Raw genomic sequence first — 14409 nt, 5'->3', positions numbered from 1 at the left:
ATATTTACTTCTAAGTGTCTCCCAATCAATTATTCCCTCATTAGTGATAATTTGGTAGATTAACATATTCATTTAATTTTAGTATTTCAGGAAAAAAAATGGTTATTCCTTATCAATGTGCAGCTTAAACTACCTGTGACTCCTGTGCTCTTCCTAATATTTTTCCACAATTTCCCTATCATTCTACAAAAGTGAGTGTTCCTACTGTGAATTTGTTCTAATATACCACTTTCTATTATTTTCATCATTGTGTATTCTTTTTTTTACCCGATCCTTGAAGTACTCTCTAACAGTATTTTCCTCTGTCAAAACAAAACTTAATTGTGCTGCAACATGATATAATTGGAAATTTGGGATACCGAAACCTCCTTTTTTAAAAGAAGGGTTTAGGAAAGACTGTTTCGTTCTGACTTTTTTCCTTACCCAAATTAGGTAGTTAATTGTCCTTTCCTTTACAAACCTTTCAAATATTTGTCTGTGACCCATATAGGGGCAGATCTAAGAGGATGTAAGACCATGGGGAGTATTACCATTTTACTCCGTGTGATTTTATCGCCCATACTTAAATGGGCACTGTCATGAAGTACAAAAATTGATATGTTGTAGTACTTAAGTACTACAACATATCTCTAATATACTTTAATTAAAAAAAGTGATTTTAAACAAGTTTAAAATCACTTTTAAATTCGGCCACTAGGGGTCGGCCTCCTAGTGGCCGAATGCATTCAGCAGTGACGTCACCACTGAATTTCGACTCATTTCAGCCTGGCAATGAGTCGAAATTCAGGCACTGCTGTGCTCGCTCCCGCCTGTCAATCAAACAGGCAAGAGCGAGCAAGCTGATAGCTGGGGCTGCGCGCATTGGCCAGCAACACTGGCTTTGCGCGCGGCCCCGCCCGCCCCCGTTACCCTGTCCGGAGGCAGCGCGAGCACTCATTGCTGCGCTGATCCTCCGGATGGGTAAGTCTGATCTGAGGTCTTATATTAGCCGGCAGTAATATCGTGCACGGCAGGCCGGCGTTGCTCCTCTACTCCTCCTCCCTGGATAGCACATGCACAGCTAAACAGGGAGGAGGAGACCCGGAGCTGCCTGCCGTGCTATTGGTAGATCATCTATGCGCGCTCCCGCCAGGAGCACTGCATAGACGATCTGAGAGCGGAAGCAAGCGCCCGGCAAGGCATCAGTGACGTCGTGCCTGCTGGGAAGCGCTGCTTCCTGCCCTGCTTGATAGAGCAGATTTAGAAGCACTAAATCTGCTCTATTAAAGCGATTTAAAACGTTTTTAAAGCCAGGTAGGGGGTTAGGGCTAGATTACTAATAGGTAGGGACATATTAGATTACATATAACTTGGTGGGAGCTACACTTTAAGGGACATTTTTCCCCCAAACCTTTTCTATAACTGGTGAAATATTTAATTTAGAATATTCTTAATTTTTTTTTGTGATTTTAATACTTAGTTAGTTCCTATATTAGTTCCGAACGCAGCCAGAAGGCTGGCCAGTGGAGTACTCCTTTAAATGATTTAGCAGATTGGAGAAGGATGTACACTACATAGGTGGCGCTGGAGGAAAGCAGCAAAGTTCTCAGGGAGGGCATATTACACAAGATGAGCTGTATTAGAGTGTTAATGGGAGGAGGACAAACACACTGCAGTGTACAGATGGGTATGAATCACACAGGATGTGTATAACTGTAGAGATGGGAGAGGAGGCTGTAGAAGGGGAAATCAGTGCAGAAATAAAGCTGTGCTTGATACATGATGGATAGTAAAGGCTTCAGCTTCTTGGACACATCCACCATGTGTTACTGGGAGAGACATGTCAGCATGGGAAAAGTCTGAGACTAGGATAGGAGCAGGTAGAAAACTACATATCTGTAGATCTGGAAATAAGAGAAGTAATGATTGTAAACTTGTAAACACTAATATATGTAAAAATATTTTTTTTAAAAGGTGTCCATAGCATATAGTGATAATTTTTCTATGTATTCTATGTCATTTTAATTATGTAAATTATGTAAAAGAACCAGTGATCAACCTTCAAATGCGCCATCACTCATTCATCAACTGAGCGGGGATTTTTACCTCTTGGGGACGTAGGGCATACAGGTACTCCCTGCATCCCCGGTCCTTAAGGACGCAAGGCATACCTGTACGACCTGGTCCCGCTTAGCGTCTTTAAACCGTTCTCACCATTGGAGAACAGGTTAAACCCGGCCAGTCCCATTTGTTGCGGGCAGCCAGGACCCACAGCTAATGCCGGGCACGGCCGATGGCTGGCATTAACCCTTTAAACGCCGCGATCAAAGTTGATCACGGCATCTAAAGCGAAAGTGAAAGAATCCCGGCAGCTTAGTGCGATGTCCTGATTAGCTTTCCGGACAACTGAAGGATGCTTACCGATCGGCAATCTACTGCTCAATGCTCAGGAGCAGCAGAGCGCTGAGAACACTGATCAATGCTATGCTATGGCATAGCATTGATCAGTATAAGCAATCAGAAGATTGCATGTTGTAGCCCCCTATGTGGGCTAAAACAAAATAATAAAAGGTGTGAAAAAAAAAAAAAATTATTAAAACCCTTCCCTATTAAAAGTTTAAATAACCCCCCTTTTCCCATTTTTTTTTTAAATAAAATAATGTTATAAAAATAATCATATGGGGTATCTCCGCATGCATAAATGTCTGAACTATTAAAATATAAGAGTAGCTAAACTGCATGGTCGATGGCTTACACGTAAAAAAAAATACCAAAGTCCAAAATTGTGCATTTATGGTCACTTCATATACCATAAAAATATTAATAAAAGCGATCAAAAAGTCCCATCAAAACAAAAATGGTACAGATAACAACTACAGATGATGGGGCAAAAATTGAGCCCTCATACTGCCCTGTATGCGGAAAAGTAAAAACGTTATAGTGGTCAGAATATGCCAGTTTTAAACATACTAATTTTGGTACATGTAGTTTATAATTTTTTTAAGTATTAAAATAAAACCTACATAAATTGGACATCCTTGTGACCATATGGACCTACAGAATAAAGATAAGGTGTCATTTTTACGGAAAAGTGCACTGCGTAGAAACGGGAGCCCCCAAAATTTAGAAAATTGTTTTTTTATTTATTTTATTTCATCCCACAAATATTTTTTTTTTTTGCCGCAGGTTATATTATAAAATAAGCGATGTCATTACAAAGTACAATTGGTGACGCAAAAAACAAGCCCTTGTATGGGTCTGTAGGTTTATGATTTTTAGAAGAGAAGGAGGAAAAAACAAAAATTTGCTGAGTCCTTAAGGTGAAAATGGGCTGAGTCCCTAAGGGGTTAAAATCATCATTGACCAGCCTTACATCTTTTTACATGTAGTGTAGGTCTTTACAGTCATTAAGCTATGTTAAAGGCTCATGAAGTGATCACGATCTGCTAGATCAGCACTGGCCTGAGTGTAGCCAACCACCCAACTCCCTCAATTTCTGAGTAGTCACAGCATTTCCCTTGCACATTAGTTTATCCACTCAGTAGTCACACAAGTCTTTCCTCACCCTTTGCCCTCTCAGTAGTATACAATAGACACAGCTGGTCACAACCCAGTCTCTTCATTTTCCTGCAATTACTGTAATGTGCCCTCTGCTGGTAGGAAGCGATGTACAGCAGCCTTCTGCTAGATTCAGTATGCTGTCTCCTCTGTTAGGCTCTCAAGCCTAATGCAAAAAAAGTACTCACAATGCTGTATGCTATTGCCAGGAGACATTGATGTGGGTATTGATAGTGACAAACCTGACTTGTATTAAAGGAAAGAGGCAAATCCTCTTGGCCATGACTGAGATATGTTCTTAAAGGGGTACTCCCACCTGTTTTTTCACCGGAACCGCTGGAGGGTCTGAGTCACGACTCCGGGAACGGAAGTCCGTGACGTCAGGACTCCGCCCCCGTGACGGCCATCACGCCCCCTCCCATAGACTTGCATTGAGGGGACGGGCGTGACGGGGGCGAAGTCCTGACGTCACGGACTTCCGTTCCCGGAGTCGAGACTCAGACCCTCCAGCGGTTCCGGTGAAAAAACAGGTGGGAGTACCCCTTTAAGAACATATCTCAGTCATGGCCAAGAGGATTTGCCTCTTTCCTTTAATACAAGTCAGTTCCAGTGAAAAAACAGGTGGGTGCCGCATGCAATAAAAGATAGGGGATAAGTTGTCTGATCGCGGGGGTCCCGCCGCTGTGGACCCCTGCGATCAGACAACTTATCCCCTATCTTTTGGATAGGGGACAAGATGTCTAGGGTGGGAGTACCCCTTTAAGACTAGTGGGGAACACAGCAGTTGTAAGTACGTTTAGTGGAAAATGTCTTTAATATTGTTGCTTTTTCATATGAAAACACAGGCTAAAGCTCGAATATTAAAGGAAAACAATACACTCGGTTATAGTTTGGGTGAACAGGAGACCGATTAGGGGTTAATGGGTTAAATACATACCTGCATGCTCAATATGAATGTTCATTGCCGCGGGTCACATGAGCTCTCAGTCCGTGCAGCGTTCACATGACCCACAGCAATGAATATTCATACTGAGCCGGTAGGCCCGCCTCCAATGTGCAATTAACTCAAGATGGAAGAGGATCTTCGGAGGGACATATCTCTGGCGTGCAGGTACGTATTTAACCCATTAACCCCTCATTTGTCTCCTGTTCACCCACACTATATAACCCGGTGTTTTGGTTTTAGTTTGGGTGAACAGATGACCGTGTTCCTTTAAAGGCATATCTTCTATAGTCTGGAACACTGGAGCCAACATTACCACAGGATGGAAGAAAGTTCTGCAGTGTCACAAAGATGTCTACTTACTGTATTCTAATGAAAGAGGAGAGTCAGGGAGGGCAGAGAAGAGTATCTGTGGACCCAAGGGTCAGCCACCACTGTAGTTAGTGTATATGATTGTCATTGTCCTATAGGTAGATTGCAATTGTGATGGGCAGAAGTGGTCTTGCTGCTACAAAGAAAATTAAATAAACGTTACACCAATCCTTTTTTTTACTACCAATTGGTGTCGTTGCTGGTCACCCCCTGCATTTGTCCTGCTTACACATATTAACAGCAGCACCACAATAGATAGCACATTATCCAGGAGGTCCAAGAACGCCTTTATTTCTCAGGCTGGAGTGATGCACATTACAATTTCATCAAGCTAATTCACACTTGGAAGACCTGATTTCCTCTGGAAAGAAAAGCAAACTCCCATCTGGAATACATATGTCATAATTATAAAGTTGTTCTCATTGATTGTAATCCAATAAGCCAATTATAAAACTCAACTTGTTTTTAATGCCAGGAAGGTTTACTGACTGTTGCCTGATTTGTTGTCTCCAAAAAAGGCGAGTTGTGCCATGCCTCCCCTCTGAGCTTGGGGCAGGGTATTTTCCATTTCACGCTTTTTAATTAAATGACACGAGAAATGGCAGAAATGAGAGGAAGGAATCTGATTTGTGGGTGAGGTAAACACAGCGCTGTGAAAGCAACAAAACATGCGAGTTCAGCCTCCCAAGAGGAAATCCTCATTACTGTCTCTTGTCCGCTTCCTCTGCCAGGGCCTTTCTTCAAAGAATAAATTCATGGTTTGAAATTAAGTGGAAGGAAAAAAATTGTTGCCCACTGCTTGCTTCACTAAAATGAAGGAAGAAATGTTGTCCTCAGTAACACCCAGCAGCACCCAATACAACAAAAAAATCAGTTTATTCTGTTCCCATGGTTATGGACATACATATAATTTTTCTAATACAGGCCAGCAGGCGACTAAAACTGTCCATACAAGTCATGCGAATGTCTTCAGATAGTACTGGTTCATATGGGTGCAGCATAAGGCTATGTACACGACGGAATGTCCGCAGAAATATTCCTCATGGACATTCCACTGCAGCAGAGTCCTATTGATTTCAGTGGGATTCTACTACACAATGGAATTTCTGCACCAGATGTTTCTGCTGCAGATATCCTGATTCTGGCATCTGCAGAAAGAATAGACTTGTCTGTTCTTTCTGCAGATTACGCTTGGAAATGCATTGCCGTCTATCATTCATATGTGAGGAATGTCCACTCGTGTTTTCTAGGCAGACATTCCGCCCATTTTCTGTTGTGTGAAGCCGACCTAACAGTTCACTAGGGAAGAGGGGGGATACATTTGGTTAGCGTTTCTAGCAGCAGCCAATCTCTCATTTCTTAGACATGTTAGTTTGGCTAATCCAGGCTTAATTATGGGAGGGCTTGGATGTATGGCTATTAATTTGTTGTCAGGGGATCATGACAAATTCAAGACTCCATGTATAAACTAGTGTGTAGGCAGTCTGACAGACAGGCATTATTTGCGGTTGAGAAAAGGCAAGCCACTATTTACTGCTGAGAAAAGGTTGTAACAGGCAAGAAATCATTGATGTCACCGATAGAATTTTTCTACAATTAGGTAGAATAAGGTGCATATATAGATAGCAACTCCTATTAGTAAACAAATGCACCTGACACTGAGTATATCAGCCAAATAGAAAATCTTTATTATACATATAACAATTAAAATTGTTTAAAAAGTAATACATATAGATACACAACACAGCACCAGTACATACAAGGTATAAGAGGATGAGCACAAGGATAGTAAAATGTAATGTTATAAAGATACACAGGTCACAACTAGCAGCAGTAATATACACAGATCACAACTAGCAGCAGTAATATACACAGATCACAACAAGCAGCAGTAATATACACAGGTCACAACAAGCAGCAGTAATATACACAGGTCACAACTAGCAGCAGTAATATACACAGATCACAACTAGCAGCAGTAATATACACAGGTCACAACTAGCAGCAGTAATATACACAGGTCACAACTAGCAGCAGTAATATACACAGGTCACAACTAGCAGCAGTAATATACACAGGTCACAACTAGCAGCAGTAATATACACAGATCACAACTAGCAGCAGTAATATACACAGGTCACAACTAGCAGCAGTAATATACACAGGTCACAACAAGCAGCAGTAATATACACAGGTCACAACAAGCAGCAGTAATATACACAGGTCACAACTAGCAGCAGTAATATACACAGATCACAACTAGCAGCAGTAATATACACAGGTCACAACAAGCAGCAGTAATATACACAGGTCACAACAAGCAGCAGTAATATACACAGGTCACAACTAGCAGCAGTAATATACACAGATCACAACTAGCAGCAGTAATATACACAGGTCACAACAAGCAGCAGTAATATACACAGGTCACAACTAGCAGCAGTAATATACACAGATCACAACTAGCAGCAGTAATATACACAGGTCACAACTAGCAGCAGTAATATACACAGGTCACAACTAGCAGCAGTAATATACACAGGTCACAACTAGCAGCAGTAATATACACAGGTCACAACTAGCAGCAGTAATATACACAGGTCACAACTAGCAGTAGTAATATACACAGGTCACAACTAGCAGCAGTAATATACACAGGTCACAACTAGCAGCAGTAATATACACAGGTCACAACTAGCAGCAGTAATATACACAGGTCACAACTAGCAGCAGTAATATACACAGATCACAACTAGCAGCAGTAATATACACAGGTCACAACTAGCAGCAGTAATATACACAGGTCACAACTAGCAGCAGTAATATACACAGATCACAACTAGCAGCAGTAATATACACAGGTCACAACTAGCAGCAGTAATATACACAGGTCACAACTAGCAGCAGTAATATACACAGGTCACAACTAGCAGCAGTAATATACACAGGTCACAACTAGCAGCAGTAATATACACAGGTCACAACTAGCAGCAGTAATATACACAGGTCACAACTAGCAGCAGTAATATACACAGGTCACAACTAGCAGCAGTAATATACACAGGTCACAACTAGCAGCAGTAATATACACAGGTCACAACTAGCAGCAGTAATATACACAGGTCACAACTAGCAGCAGTAATATACACAGGTCACAACTAGCAGCAGTAATATACACAGGTCACAACAAGCAGCAGTAATATACACAGGTCACAACTAGCAGCAGTAATATACACAGGTCACAACTAGCAGCAGTAATATACACAGGTCACAACTAGCAGCAGTAATATACACAGGTCACAACTAGCAGCAGTAATATACACAGGTCACAACTAGCAGCAGTAATATACACAGGTCACAACTAGCAGCAGTAATATACACAGGTCACAACTAGCAGCAGTAATATACACAGGTCACAACTAGCAGCAGTAATATACACAGGTCACAACTAGCAGCAGTAATATACACAGGTCACAACTAGCAGCAGTAATATACACAGGTCACAACTAGCAGCAGTAATATACACAGGTCACAACTAGCAGCAGTAATATACACAGGTCACAACTAGCAGCAGTAATATACACAGGTCACAACTAGCAGCAGTAATATACACAGGTCACAACTAGCAGCAGTAATATACACAGGTCACAACTAGCAGCAGTAATATACACAGGTCACAACTAGCAGCAGTAATATACACAGGTCACAACTAGCAGCAGTAATATACACAGGTCACAACTAGCAGCAGTAATATACACAGGTCACAACTAGCAGCAGTAATATACACAGGTCACAACTAGCAGCAGTAATATACACAGGTCACAACTAGCAGCAGTAATATACACAGGTCACAACTAGCAGCAGTAATATACACAGGTCACAACTAGCAGCAGTAATATACACAGGTCACAACTAGCAGCAGTAATATACACAGGTCACAACTAGCAGCAGTAATATACACAGGTCACAACTAGCAGCAGTAATATACACAGGTCACAACTAGCAGCAGTAATATACACAGATCACAACTAGCAGCAGTAATATACACAGATCACAACTAGCAGCAGTAATATACACAGGTCACAACTAGCAGCAGTGATACTGGATAAAGTACCAGAAATACATATAGGAAGTGCAATACAGATAAAGCATGGACCTGGTAAAACAATACAGACAAGTAAGATGTAAACAAGCAAGAATACAGTGCCAAATCCTACCTATACCTGACCCCAACGATCGTTTCGCGTAATAACTTCGCTTCCTCAATTGTTATATGTATAATAAAGATTTTCTATTTGGCTGATACACTCAGTGTCAGGTGCATTTGTTTACTAATAGGAGTTGCAGGCAAGAAATCATTGTAGCATTCTGTAAATGTGGATATACACCTTTTTAATATTAGTTGAATGCTCATTCGACCAATGAGGGCTTGTTCACACTGAGGAAATTCAGCGAGGAAAATTCTCGCTGGATTCCTCTGTGGATCCGCAGTGTTCCTGCTCCATGGTAAATGGAATAGAAACTAATCGGAATCGTTCCTTATGTCTGCAGTAATATGCCATGGACATAAGTGCTATTCCGTTGATAAATGAGACTTTTCCGGAGGATTCCACCGAAATGTAAACGTGTTAAATATTCAGCTGGTATCTATCTACATGCTCGTCAGAGGTCCTGGTACGAACTTGTGTGAACCAAGCAGCAAAATCCCCATTGAAAACAATAGGAGGCTGCTGCAAGGCGGAATCGGCACAGAATGTCCTTGTAAATATTTCATGCAGATTCTCTGTAGTATGAACAGGGCCTAACTATTCACCACAATTTCCCCACACTTGCACACCACTGCCAGACAACTATGGTACTGCTTATTTTTAGGGATAACAAAGGCATTAGCTGTTAAAATTCTTTTGTTCCCTGATATCATTGGTTGGGGAAGAATTGGGAGACCCCATGCACATTACACTGACTAGGCTGTAGGTTGGCCCAGATCGTGGGTATAAGTTTCATTTTTGCCAGAGTTCTCCTTTTAAGTCTCTGAATGCAAATAAAAATATTTAAATGAGAAGTATCATGTAGAAAAATTCACCCTCTTATCCCCTATCCCCGACTCTCCCTGGAAACAGGGCGTGTCAACTCCTGCACGAAGCGTCTGCCAACACCCCCCCTAATGTATCTCTATGGGAGAGCTGGAGAGAGAATGTATCCCCAGCTCTCCCATAGAAATACATGGAGAGGACATGTCGGCCACCCCTTTGTGCAGGGGTTGGCACGTCCTGTTTCCAGAGAGCAGAAGATCACGAGGGGTCCCAGCGGTTGGACCCCTGCAATCTCTAAAACATTTTCCCTATCCTTTGGATAGGAGATACATTTTTCTGCATGATAGATCTCCTTTAAAATGGTAGGACATGTTTAATGAAGACTCAATGCAAAGACGCTGCAAAAAATTTGCCTAGATGATGATGTTCTTGAGTTTCATGCGTTACTATTTCTAAAATGGAGTTTGACATTGCCCTGTTCTTGTCAGCTGACTGGTACAGGTAATGTTTCAAAAGCACAAGTCCTTTTACTATTCAATTGCCCATCTTTGGAAGCTATCAAATAACCAATGTTCCAGTAGTGATGGATGAGAACCATCAGTGCCCGTTTCCAGCTAATTATCATTACTACAGCCACTAGTTTATGGCTTTTTCTGTAGATCAGTCTGGCTCTGATGAATGGCAAGGGACTAGTGAGTTTTCATTTGATGATGATGGAAGATTTTACCGTACAAGTCTGCCTATTCTTATGCATCTACATGACCACAAAATAAATCCTTCTGTGAGCAGACAGCCTTCAGTTAGTGGGCAGAATATCTTGTAATGAGAGCCCATAATGTTGTAAACCTTTCCCTGTCTCATTTCCTGACATGAGATTGATTTACAGACATGGTTAGTGCATTACCTGTGAAATACAATACAACCCTCCAATTTAGACTGTATTCTGAATGGACCATGTATATACAAAATTCTACTTACAGAACAATATATTTTGAATAGTGTAAAATTTTACATTATTGATGATTTATGATTTATATATTTTTGTTGCTAACGCATTATGCAGACTGCATGAGCTGCAGAGGTTTGGAATGTTAAATGGTTTTGTGTGATGACAGGAAAAATCCATGTATGGTGTCTGTTGTGAATATAGGCTGAGGATATCATTTTTAGGAAAAACATGGTGGATGTCTCTGTCTCCTGGCTGTCTGGGACCCTGTTTGAAATGGATATATCCTCTGGTCCTCTGATTATTTTCCTTTGTCTGTATACCCCCTGTACTGTTTTGTATTCTGTTGGTGGTTACTTTACATATCCCTTGACACCTAGCTATGAGGAGCCTCAGGACAGCTTGTTTGCTGATTGGGTTAATCGCGCATATCCTGCCAGTTGGTGCCAACATGAACAAACGGTTTACATCTTACCTACAGTGAAATATGTCCCAGTTTTAGAAATATGTTTTCAGGGCTCCCCTTAGTAGCCATAGTTAAATATCCCCCAGAATCATGATCCCCGAATATTAGGCTTTACTTAGAACCCAAACATGACCCCATTGTACCCATAGATTAAGCTGTATGTATCCCTAAGCTTTATGTATCCTATAACTATGTATAACCCCTTCATGGATCCTATCAAAATGTGTGTTATAATGTCACCATATCAATAAGGGTACTGCCATCTATGTCACATCGGTTGTGTATGATGGGAGTTATGATTTATGAACTATCAATCTGTGTTTGAGAGGAGGTTGGGAGGTGGGATGATGTGGGCTGCTCTAAGAAGAAGCTGGAGACCTCCCTTCTAACCCAACCCTCTGCTGCACCCATAAAAGTGGTGGGCCCACCCCATCTAGTTGTTACGAGTTTGGAGCCCATTCTGAATGGACTTGTGCCGCTATTTTTCTTCCTTGGCCCCAAGGACGGATTAGGACTTTACTCAACGACGTTAAGTATGGAACTCTTCTGATTTTTATTCCCCTTTTATTTTATAACTGTTTCGCACATTTTGTATGTCTGTTTCTTTAATTCTTTTTGTAACTAAGTACTGTACCCTTTATGTACATTAAAGCCATAACTTTAATGCGTAGCCTTGTATGCTCTAACGAACCTATGGCCTTATAGCTAATATAGTTGTATTAGTGTATAAGCGTGACTCGTGCCATTACCATAGTTTTGGTGTCAAAGCGCAGAGTGCAAGAATCTGTGTATGAACGGAGGCGTTCTATCGACCTACTGATAGATGGTGGCAGCGTATTGGTGTGTGGGCATGTGGACTGGTTTTGGGGTGCGTGTAGCTCATTTTTGGGGCCTATTGTGGTAGGTGTGTGTGAAAGTCAGTGTGGAAGCAGAGTACCCCTATACCGTTCCAGCCGAGGTCACGTGTGCAGGAAAGACACGGGGACCTACACACAGTGTGTGTTTAAGCTGGTTCACTGGCTCATAAGGGAGCAGAGCGTGCTCAGGGGAGCCAAGAGTGAACGTACCACGGTGGCAGCTTAGAGGTAGAATATTAGAATAGATATTCTGCTGGGTTTTGTGATTCTTTTGTCCGCGCACTCTTTTCTGAGAGGCGTGGACGTGTCCGTACGCCAGGTCGTGAGGGCTGTACGTGACAGTGTCAAAATATGTAATAAAGCTACTCACTGATATAGTGTTATTATCCAAAGTGCACAAATCATACATTTCAGCTGTGCTCTCCCTTTCCTGAAAGTGCAGGATCTCCTTGTAAACTGTGACGTGTCAGCACTGGACCAGTGATATGAAGGAGCGGGCTTACTTTATGGTAGAGCTGGGTGGTATGACCAAATATGTGTACCACGGTATTTTTGTAACTTATGGCGGTTCCAAGGTATATCACGGTATGTCTTTCACCCCCCCCCCCCCCCCACCAAATCATGTTACCCGCCAGTGCTGTTCTGCTCCCCCCAATTAATTAGCCGCCCAGTGGGGTACTACTCACATATGTCACCCACAAGCACTGCCCTCCTCCTCTTATAGAAGGTTATAGACTGGAGATAGTAGAGAACTGTATAGAGGAGCTGGATTGAAGACCGCTTTTCTATGACTGAATGGTATTCTCTGGGCAACCAGTGGAAGGGACAGGTAGACTTGGACAAGTGGAGGAGTCTAAGTATAGAAACTTGAGGCATACCAACAGAAGCAGAGGTGGTGTGTGAAAGGGACACATGTACCAACCGGTCAGGTACAAGGAAATCCCTCTGAGCTCTACATGAAGTGTCAAAAAGGCTAGTTTTAGGGTGGAGTAATGTCAGAGATTGTAAAAACTTATAGAGGATATCGCAAATATTATACAGGAACAATAGATGTGGAGACTGGGTAGACTGACCAGTTCTTTTTTCCATAAATTCTCTTTTTTTTATGTTACATTCCTGTCAGTTTTTTAGGTTTCATTCATTCTGGAGGCAGTTAGTGTGTGACTCATAAAAACAGAAGTTTAACGTTTCATATCCAGATACTGGATCCCAACCAGCTCAGCTTTGTTCTTTTATCAGTTTTGCTTTATTCGTCTGTAATTACATTTGACGCTTGCGTTGGATGCTAGCACAGCACACAGCAAGTGGGAGGCGTCATTGGAAAGTCTGATGCAGTTGCTTGTCTTTGGCGGAATTCTGGATTCTACCTTTTCCTAGCATGTTATGTGCATTAAAAACAATGGCCCTCATTTACTTAGAAAATCGGGTTGTAAGTCTATCTTGCTTTCTTACCCGACTGCTTTTTTCCCCTGGTATTTATTATTATGTCGCATCCTGTTTGTCGCACATGGGTTTTGTAGGTTTTGGTTTCCAACTCCTCTGAGTTGTCGGGAAAAAAATCCACAACAATTCAACAAATTCGGGTTGGAAACCTTTATAAATACGTGGGAAAGCTCAGAAATGTCGGGTTACGCCCCTTTTTCGGGTTTGGGAGAATCCACATCGGGTCCGTCGGGAACAAAATGTTGCATCGTGTCGCAGACTGGCGCACGATGTCTGCAACATGTCGCAGACAAAGATGCGCCAAAAAAACCCGACAAAACAAGTCGGGTTTAGCATAGTAAATGAGGGCCAATGTGTATATGGTTTTCTTTATACAGTGGTCCCTCAAGTTATAATATTAATTGGTTCCAGCCTTCCAGGACGACCGTTATATATTAAAACCATTGTACATTGAGACCATAACTCTATGGAAACCTGGTAATTGGTTCTGAAGCCCCAAAATGTCATTCAAAAATAGGAAAAAAGCTGGATTAAACAAAAATAAGTAGATAACTAATCTATATAAAGCAAGTCCTTACATATAAAAGTAAGAAAGAGATATGTAGAGGACAGGAGCTTCTTCAGGGTTTCTGATGTGTTCTGGCACTAATAGTAAGTCCTGTACTTTGTGGTATACTTCCTATGTTATTGTATAGGTGCTTTTACACATAGTATAGCATTTCATGAATTGTGGTCAGTGATGTTGTCTTTTGCTTCTACACTGGTAAATGGCAAATACAAAAATGCACAAATTTCTGATTCCTGCCTATGGG

At 41.6% G+C, this 14409-nt stretch overlaps 1 protein-coding gene across 4 annotated transcripts in view; it reads left to right on the top strand.

Annotated features, from left to right (window-relative positions):
• Positions 1-14409, top strand: part of AIMP1 (aminoacyl tRNA synthetase complex interacting multifunctional protein 1) — a 77096-nt gene that overhangs the window by 43576 nt on the left and 19111 nt on the right. The gene's annotated exons all lie outside the window — the stretch shown is intronic.

Source organism: Hyla sarda, chromosome 1 (assembly GCF_029499605.1).
Source record: "Hyla sarda isolate aHylSar1 chromosome 1, aHylSar1.hap1, whole genome shotgun sequence".
Taxonomy (NCBI): domain Eukaryota; kingdom Metazoa; phylum Chordata; class Amphibia; order Anura; family Hylidae; genus Hyla; species Hyla sarda.
Note: the sequence above shows the minus strand (reverse complement) of the source record. Positions and strands in the feature narration are given on the sequence as shown.